This window comes from Acomys minous (assembly GCF_964271855.1).
Source record: "Acomys minous genome assembly, chromosome: 11".
NCBI classification, from domain to species: domain Eukaryota; kingdom Metazoa; phylum Chordata; class Mammalia; order Rodentia; family Muridae; genus Acomys; species Acomys minous.
The window spans coordinates 28393864-28404123 of NC_140492.1; the positions used below are offsets into that span (position 1 = coordinate 28393864).

At 40.3% G+C, this 10260-nt stretch overlaps 1 pseudogene across 1 annotated transcript; it reads right to left on the reverse strand.

Annotated features, from left to right (window-relative positions):
* Positions 1–3988: 3988 nt before the first annotated feature.
* On the reverse strand, positions 3989–9916 carry LOC311608867 (meiosis initiator protein-like; annotated as a pseudogene). The gene is made up of 4 exons: positions 9779–9916; positions 8966–9100; positions 5472–5644; positions 3989–5192 (listed from the first exon to the last, which is right to left on the reverse strand). The product of its transcript is annotated as a meiosis initiator protein-like (transcript).
* Between the last annotated feature and the right edge of the window lie 344 nt (positions 9917–10260).

Sequence of the window (10260 nt, forward strand, 5' to 3'; positions counted from 1 at the left end):
AATCAGCCTATTTCCATGCCCGTACAATGCTGTTTTTATTACTGTTGCTCTATAGTACAGCTTGAGATCCAGGATTGAGATTTCTCCAGAAGATCTTTTATTGTACAGGATTGTTTTAGCTATTCTGGTTTTTTTGTTTTTCCATATGAAGTAGAAAATTGATATTTCAAGGTCTGTAAAGAATTGTCGTAGAATTTGATGGGAATTGCATTGAATCTATAGATTGCCTTTGGTAAGATGGACACTTTTATTAGTTAGTTTGGCTAGGGGTTTGTCTATCTTGTAGATTTTCTCAAAAATAAAACAACAAAAAAAAACACTAGCTCTTGATTTTGTTAATTCTTTGAATCATTTTCTTTGTCCCTATTTTATTGATTTTAGCCTTGAGTTTGAAGATTTCTATTCCTCTTAGGTAAGTCTGTTTCTTTTTGTTCTAGAGCTTTCAGATGTGTTGTTAAGTTGGTAATATGGAATCTCTCCAATTTCTTAATAAAGGCACTTAGTGCTACGAATTTTCCTCTTAACACTGCTTTCGTTGTGTCCCATAAGTTTGGGTATGTTGTGCCTTCAGATTCATTGAATTCTAGATTTTTTTTTATTTTTTATTTCATTCCTTACTGAGATATCATTGAGTAGAGAGTTGTTGTTTCCAAGAGTTTGTAGTCTTCCAATTGTTTTTGTTGTTACTGAGATCCAGTTTTAAGCCATAGTGGTCTTATGGGATGCAAGGAATTATTTCAATCTTTTTGTATCTGTTGAAGTTTTCGTAGTAACCAATTAATTATATGGTCAATTTTGGAGAAGGTTCTGTGAGGTGCAGAGAAAAAGGTGAATTCCTTTTCATTTGAGTGAAAAGTTCTGTAAATATCAGTTAGGTCCATTTGGATTATGATGTCTATTCGTTTCACTGTTTCTCCATTTAGTTTCTGTTGTTATGATTTATCTATTATGAAAGTGGAATGTTGAAGTCTCTGCCTATTAAAGTGTGGAGTTTGATATGTGATTTAAGCTTTAGTAATGTTTATTAATGTGGTTGCTCCTATATTTGGGGCTTAGGTGTTCAGAATTGAGACATTGTCTTGGTGTACTTTTTCTTTGATGAGTATGAAGTGTCTTTCTCCATCTCTTTTTATTAGTTTTGGTTGAAAGTCTATTTTATTAGATACTAGAATGGCTTTACTCCAGCTTTTTTCTTTGGTCCACTCACTTGGACCTTTTGCCAGCCCTTTGTTCTAAGGTAATATGTATCTTTTTTGGGGAGGTGTGTTTCTTACATGCATCCATTCTGTTAGCCTGTGTCTCTTCTTTGGGGAGTTGAGACCATTGCTGTTGAGTGATATTAATGACCAGTGGTTAATGGTTCCTATTGTTTTGATGTTGGTAGTTGTAGAGTGTGTGGGAGCTTCCTTTCTTTTGTTTTTGTGGGTGTGGGTTTATTTATTTCCTTTTTTTCCCTGAGGAAAATTACCCTCCTTGGGTTGAAATTTTCCTTCTAGTATCTTCTGTAGAGCTGAATTTGTGGTTAGGTACTATTTGAACTAGGTTTTGTCATGAAATATCTTGTTTTCTCCATCTATGGTGATTGAGAGCTTCTCTGGATATAGTAGTCTGAGTTGGCATCTGTGGTTTCTTAGTGTCTGCATGACATCTGCCCAGGCTCCTCTGGCTTTTATGGCTTCCGGTGAGAAGTCAGATCCAATTTTGTTTGGTTTGTCTTTATATGTGACTTGGCCTTTTTCTTTCGCAGCTTTTAATATTATTTCTTTGTTCTGTACATTTACTGTTTTGACTATTATGTGGCGGGTTTCTTTTCTGGTCCAATCTCTTTGGGGTTCTGTAAGCTTCTTGTATATTTATCGACATTTCTTTCTTTAGGTTAGGAAAGCTGTCTTCCATGATTTTATTGAAAACATTTTCTGGGCCTTGAAGTTGGGAGTCTTTTTCTTCTATCCCTGTGATTCTTAGGTTTGGTCTTTTCATAGTGTCTCAAATTTCTAGAATATTCTGCATCAAGAGCTTTTTAGATTTAGAATTTTCTTTGACTGCTGTATCCATTTCTTCAGTCATATCTTCTATTTTCAATATTCTTTGTTCCATCTCTTGGTTCCATCTCTCTGTTGCTCACACTTATGACTGTAGATCGTGTCCTCTTCTCTTTGGTTTCCATTTCCCGGATTATCTCAGATTGTATTTTCTTCATAGCCTGGATCTCCTGTGGGTAACTGGTGCTGTTGTTGTATGAGTCTCAGATCAGTCCTTGTGTTGCTGAAAGTTCATTGCTGACCTGCTGCTTAAACAAGGTGTGTGTTAGGCACCCCCATCTTGGATCTCCACTTATTTAAATCCTAAAATTGGTTGAGAAGAGTTATTAAATTGTAGAGAATAAGAACTACCTACTGCACTTTTATGCAAGGAATTTAAATAATTTTATGTCTTCCCTGACAATCATTACCTTAATGATTTCATGAGGGAGACTCACTTATTATAATTTTTCTTTATGTGCATTAATTGAGGTTGATACATAAGAGAAGAATATTTCAAAATGTGATACATTTATGTAATCCCAGTACTTGGCTGGGAGAGACAGAGGAATCAGAAGTTCAAGTTTATACTCAGCTACATATTTTGAAGGACAGTATGGGCTACGTGAAGCTCCATATCATAAAAAAAGGAAAAATGAAAGAAAAAGAAAACTCTTTTTCTTAGCAACCACAACTATTCTTGTACCTAAAATATACACCTTGCTTTTAAATAAAACTATTTACATTTTACTCTCACTCCCAATTTTCTGTTTTTATTTTTTCTAGTTTGTATTGCTAATTTTTATTTTTCTAGAACATGTTATGTCTCCATTTCTTTTTTTAAATTTTTTATTAATTTATTCATATTACATCTTAATTGTTATCCCCTCCCTTGTATCCTCCCATTCCTCCCTCCCTCCCATTTCCCCTTACTCCCCTCCCCTATGACTGTGACTGAGGGGGATCTCCTCCCCCTGTATATGCTCATAGGGTATCAAGTCTCTTCTTGGTAGCCTGCTATCCTTCCTCTGAGTGCCACCAGGTCTCAGGGGAGGACATCCTATTGGGACTCTAGTTGAGAGAAGCATGGGAGAATGGTAAAGTTGAAGGATCGAGAGGATCCTAGAAACCTACAAGAAAATTATGATAGGCAGATTTGGGCCCAGGGGTCCCGCTCAAACTATGGCACCAGCCAAGGACAATACATGCCATAAACTTCAAACCCCTACCAAGATCTACCCAATGGACAGGACATTCTCCACAGTTGAGTGGAGAGTGGGGTCTGACTTTCACACGTACTTTGGTTATGTCTCCATTTCAATTAAAGCCAACCTAACAGACAACAGAGCCATGCGGGGTACAGGTTACCTGCTGAACAACTGGCCCCAAAGTGAATAAGAGGTAAAGCCCATGTGCTCTATAGGCCAGACTGGTCTCAAATCCCATCTTCCTGAAAGCTGGAATTAGAAACATGGGTCACCACATCCTAAGACTGGATTTCTGGTAGAAGGGTTCAGTTCAGACCTGTGGACTCTGGAGGGCTTTCAAAGTGCAACAGCATAGGCCTTCTGGATTTGATATGTCGAAAGCTCCCCCGTGCCCAAGGGCCCTGGGCAGAGCATCCCTTCTCTCTCTGCTGGTAAGAGGTTCCACTTCATTTTAAGACAATAAATAGTCCATACATAGAGCAGAGACGGATGCAGTGAGCACCAACAGGGTGGAATCCATGGGATTCTGGGGACAGAGGGAAGTTCTGCATTTCATCTAGGGCTCCCACCCCATAAGAACAGAGGTGGGAAAGGCTGGAGGGAGGGGCAGTACCCAAGCCAGAGCACAGAGCCTCTGATGGCTGGGGGTGGGTGACTGGGTAGGTGGCCCACAGCACAGGATGCTGAGGTGCAGGGGAAGCAAATGTCAGAAGATCTGGAAGCTAAGCAGACAGTAGAGCCCAGCAGAGGTTACCCCTCTCACTGGCAGTGAGGGGTGGGCAGCAAGGTCAAACCCAAAGACACTTGGGCCTTCTTAGCCAGCAGTTGGTAGAAGGACTTAGGGGTCTCCCCATAGTCGTCCTCACTGCTGGAGCTGTCCCACTTCACTATGACGTTCACTATGAGCTTGTGCTGGCAGCTCAACCTGGGTGCCTTTGTGCAGTATGGTCTCCTCTCTTCCAGAGTCATGCCTTGCCATAGTTGAGCCAGCTCCTTGGTGGCAGCTGTCGATGCTGTTCCAGGACAGCTTGGATGTATTGCTTCCGGTTCATCCTGCAGAACATGATGAAGCCATCAATACACTTTTTTTTTTTTCACCTGGACAGGGCATGTATTTTTTTTTTTTCCTGTCCTTGGGCTTTACGGACCGCTGGCTTGCCTGGACCTTCTTGATCTTCTTCCCAGCTACCAGCAGACCAGAAGACCTCTGGGTCAGTGTCCGTGTGCAGTCTTTGACCTCATCACTGGAGGTCTGCAAGTCCTGAGGGTTAGCCTGCTCCTCCTGTCCCCACAGAGACTCAGACTGGAGCTGCCATTGGACAGCACGTTCATGTTCTCAGCGACAGGGAGCAGTGAGACTGAGGACTGGAAGTTAGGCAGGCCCGTGCGGTCTTCAGAGAGTGCGTCCTTCTCTGGCGAGCTTTCCAGTTCACATGCAGCCGGTGAAGACTCCAAGAGACCTTCAGTCAGTGAAAAGGTGCCATCTTCCACGACATGATCTGGCCAGGATTTTGCTTGGGGAACTGAATAGTGAAGAGCCAAGTCCTAAGACCTCACTCAGGTGCTTCGTCACACGGCAGGTATTGATCCGGGAAGACTTCAAGGCCAGTGGGCTCCGATGTGGGCTGTCCTCAGAGATCCACGGAGGCAGCCAGAGGTTAATGTCTGAGGCTTCTTTGTCTCCTCACCAGAAGTGCATAAGAATAGCTTCTGGCTGAGACAGGGCTGTGCCCTGGTGAAGAGATAGGACTTCTGAGTCCTGCCCTGAGAGTCGACATCCCGCTCTCCGTCTTAGGCGACTACAGCATAATCATTTGTGACGTCATAGGCAGCGATGTTCTGAGCCATGTCCAGGAACACCAGCTGGTCCCCTTGTCCATCACCTCCAGACAAGGACTGTGCAGTTGTGGGGTGGGTGCTAAGGCTAAGGTCTGGTACCTTCCCCCATTTTCTTCTTCTAGGCCTGGGTATGTGTTGACCATGTTTTCAGACTGGTCCAGAGATAGAGAACAGCAAGGCTTATAGGGCCAGAGTCGGGTAAAGAATTGACACTTGGGTAAACTTTCGAAGTTTGGAACCGGTGCCCCAAGGCTGTGACTTCTGAGACTGGAGTGGGTGGAGTGTCTCAGCTAGGTCTCGTCAGCAGATAGATTCTGACCCAACCTCACAAATCTGCCTTTGCCATTGCAGACATGGAGCTTGCAAAAGGCCTTGGCCCCATCAACACCTCTCTGGACATTACTGGATGTAGTGCAGGACACGCAGCAGGATCGCCTTCTTGGTGTGCTTCTTGATTCTGGTCTTCAGAGTCACAGGGGTCAGCAAAGCCAGCACTCGAAGCTTCTTCGTGTGACTTTTCTCATCTTTCCTGTCATTAGGACTCAAAGAATTAGCTCTGAGTTGATCTAGGAAACCCTAGATTCTGCAGGAACTCAACATCTCAAAACTTGAAAAATGGCAATAAAGGCTCGACTTCTGGCTTGGCTCGGGTCGCAGTGGCTTGTGCGGGTCCCAGAGATGCAGGCAGCCTGCCGCTCGAGGCGTGGGAGGAGCGAGGAATCCTGTGTATGTTTTTTATAGCTGTAAGAGTCAACATCAAAAAGATATTTTATACTTGGTTTTCCATAATTTTGAAATTGTTTTGAATTATATGGCTCTAGAATATATTTGATAGCCTAAATTATTATTATTTTGATTCTTGGTTTATCTTCTCGTTGGAAATAGGGCCCTCTTATGTTTTTCAGGTGTAACCTTTTTGTAGGACCACCTTACCTGTTAATAGCTTCCTTGCTTTGTGCATCAAATATTAGCTTATGTTAATTTTCTACATGAGTATGTTAAACCTCAAGCAAGCTCTTTTCTCCGCAGCACTGGCGACTTTGAGTGATAATTGGTGGATGATGATAAATACATGTATGTGTTAAGACCCACTGAGTTGTCATTGCTTTTACAAGTCAGGGGAGAAAGCATGGGGGCGGGGAATTAGAAAGCAACACGCAAACACAACCAAAAACAATCTAAAACACACACACACACACACACACACACACGACAAAACAATAAAAATATCACAAACTAATGCTTAGCACCTGTTCTGGGGAGATTATGGGATATTTAAGGCTAGGGTCTAGGCTACGGATGTATGAATTTGAAGACGGACCTCAAAAGTTACAGCTCCTTATACTTCCAACCTAAACCTACAATTTTTCCGATACAACAGGATGTGGAGAGGCCACGCCACAATCTCCTTAGACCACAGACTGCGCCACTGCAATCACCACTTTCCACAACACAATGGTGTGGATCTCTGGATACCAAGAGTTAAAGAAACCTCTCCTTTCTTACGTTGCTTCCACTAGGTGTTTGGTCACAATCATATTAAAACTAACCAACAGAAAACCAAAATCGTTATTAGAGCTGTTCCCCCTATGTTTTAAAAGTATGTGTAGTTGCATTATGTCTTACACGTTTGTATAGTGTCTGTTCTCTTACACCAAAAATTATTTTTATTCTGGAATATACATTAGGAAAACTGTAAGTAACCATAGTGATATTTAAACATGATGAAACAATATAACTTTACCTAAGTCTTCACAAATAGTCTCCTAGAAGATGATAGTTACAAATCTTGTGACATGGATGGCTTTTATCTTATCTTTATGTGAGATGTTTAATTTGTTTGTTTGTCCTCAATTTTCAAGGCTTATTTTTGGCATATTTATCTCAAATCAAAACTAATACTATCTCTTCAGAAATATACTTTCTCTATATCCCCTTCTACCTCTGTAAATAATACCTTATATAAATAAATATCACTTAAATGAGATAATTTAATATTGTCTTTCTTTTAAATTTATTTCCACAAATATTAAAAGAAAGTTTTGTGACATGTGCAAAATTCTCTCTTTTTCTTTTTCTTTTTGGTTTTTTGTTTATTTGTTTGTTTTGTTTTGTGTGTATGTGTTTTCCTTTTTTAGACAGTGTTTCTCTCCATAGCCTTGGCTGTCCTTGACTCACTTTGTAGACCAGGCTGGCCTTAAACACATAATGATCCACCTACCTCTGCCGCCCAAGTGCTGAGATTAAAGGCATGCACCACTGCGCCCAGCCTAGTTTTTCTCTTTTATATACTCAAAAAAAAAAAATTGTTCATCTATCTATCCAGAACTATTTCATTAAACATTTAAAATATTTTACAGGAAAAATTAATTTTAAAATATAATAACAAATGATATTATAATAAAATTATATTTAGTAAAATAATCACATATTTTTGTCCTTTTAGGATGAAAGTTAATTTGTATTGCAACTGATTGTAGTGGATGTTTAGATATTTAGTGTGTCCTGAGAATGTGTTTATAGGAAGTGACTTTAACTTGTGATATGAAGGACAGGAAACCAAAATGCAATGAGAAAGGAGGGTATATTTAGCACTTCCTAGAAACTGAAAATGGGCAATTCAGTTCAGCCGCTAGTAGCAAGGAGAACAGGCGCTGTGCAAGAGGTTGTAGATACAGTAGGAGGCATACAAAATACAGAGTTTTACATCTGGAAAGAGAATAGAAAGCGACTGAGTGGCGTAGGCCAGAGGGATGAGAGCGAGCTAATTATGCTTTCAAAGAATCACTTGGGCTGTGATTTGGCCAGCAAATTGGAAAATAAAAATTAAATCTGACTTCTGAAGGTTTTCCCTAACCCTGCTTCTGGCTCATTATTTGTTTGTTCTTGTCCCCCCAGCTTCCTTGTCAACACGGTGCTGCAAAAAACTCTTTCATTCTCTTCTGAATCCCGTTATTTCTTTGAAGCTTCTTTTGACACGAAGCACTGATCTGTCCTTTCATGTGCTGCTACTCCATGTTATTTATCATTATGATAATATCTCCCTATTTCTCTTGTAATTGTGTCTATTTTCCAGTTATCCTTTGAACCATGAGTACTTTTCAGGAATAGTGTAATATTTTGGTTTGACTTCAAATGGCTCATCTGGTGCTCTGTGTAGGAGGATGAAGTGGTAAATAATATTGAAAGGATTTTGAATGCTCAATGTAGAGGTCCACTTAAATTTATATCTTTAAAGTCTACTAAAATATTTTAATACAGGTGTTTAGTTATTTTGGAGAGTGCAATAGCATTTCTTTTTACAAAAAAAAAAACTATAATGACACTTTTATAAATTCTACTCCTAGAAGTTATCTAGAGATATTTGTTCCTCTTATTTCTGTAACTTTTGAAATGAATTTCCTAAAAAGACTACCTCATTATAACGTTACTGGTGTGCATATATCTGATCAATTTTCTTATTAAGCAGTATTACTTCATTTATTTGTTTGTGTATTTTAGACAGGTTCTCACACAAAGGAAGCTACCATCGCACTCAGTGTGTAACGGAGAAAATTCTGGACTTCTGATACTCCTCCTGCTTCTATGTCACACATCCTGGTTCCACAGAGCCAGAAGGGAGATATCACCTTATTAATTATTATTAACTGCAAAGTTCGCTGAGAAGTGCATGGGCATCAAGAGGCCCAATTGTAGCTTGCTTGACATATGGCACATATCTTTTCTCCATTACCTACATTATGTATATCAATGAGAGAGAGAATTTTAAAGAAACACAGGAATGTGCTACATTGAACAATTGTGGTTCTCACAGGCTCATAGGTTTGCATTCTTAGTGCCCAGTGAGAAATATCTGGGAAGCACTGGGTGGTATGGCCCAGTTGAAGTAGGACTGACCTTGTTGGATGAAGTGTGCCACCGGGGAGACTTGAAGTTTCCAAAGCACACACTGGGTCCAGCGTCTTCCGCTTTGCAGGCTGACTGCAGATCAGCCTGCAAAGCTCTCAGCGGCTGTTTCACCTCCGCGTCTGTCTGCTTCCCACATGATGAGGATGGACTAACACTTTAATGTTGTAAGCAAGCCTCCGATGAAATGTTTTATTTTCTGAGAGCTGTCTTGACCACGCTGTCTTTCCACAACACTAGAACAGCAGCTAAGACAGTGAGCAAGGGCATCAATCACTGCTCTGTCCTTGTAGGCAAAGCATTCCAAGGAGCAGCTGACTTTGAGTTACGTACAAAATCCAGGTTCTCTTTATGTAACTCCAGTTTGCTCAGTTCCAGGTCCTGGCCACCTAGAACATTTCTAATCTTCACTTGGTTTTCTAAAAGCTTGGAAATAGTATTTTTTTTAAGTCATATTCTCTAATCAACGTTCTACTTTTCTCAGGCATCGTATACCCATGGAATCATGATTTCACAGCGTAACCACTGATCACATCCCACTGAGCATCCTGTTCAGGGGAGTGAACTGCAGTCGTTCTCCCTACTGCAATAGTCTTAGATAGAAATTTCAATGCACCCGTCATTTTCTATTGCAGATAACTTCCTTCCTTTTGACCGCTGATCCATAGCCAAAAGATGAACAAAACTGGGTCAATGGAACTCAAAATCAAAGAAGTCTTCTATTTGTTCTTTGGGTCTTAGCACTACGTGCCCAAAGGGATTTTGAAAAATTTGTGCCTATGCTATGAATAATGAGCCTCTCACTTCTCTTATACTTCTGATAGGTTTACAGAAGACATTAACACCAGATTTTAATGAGAAGTGCTTGTTCTGCATCACTGGTGACATGATGTAGAAAAGAAAACGGTGTTTCTTTTCTGCTTTTGAGCACCTGTTCATCATCTTTGGTGAAGTTAGCAATTTCTTCTCATATTATGAATCTTTATATGTGTGACATTGTTGTTTTTTGAGACATTCATATGAGCCCCAAGAACTTAACTTACTAGGTTAGGTTGCAAAAAGTTTAACCTTCATGTCTTTCCTAAAGTTGGGCAATGATGTGGCCCAAATAGTCTAGTCTGTATTTGGGGACACATCTGATGGCCCTTCTGATAGGGACACGCTCTGAGGGGAGGAGTTCATCGTGCTATAATGTAGCTTCAGGAAATAATTTTTTTCCAAGTTCCATCAGGAAAAATTAATTTCGCAAGACTTCTTAAAATGAAAACAATGACATTGATGTGAAC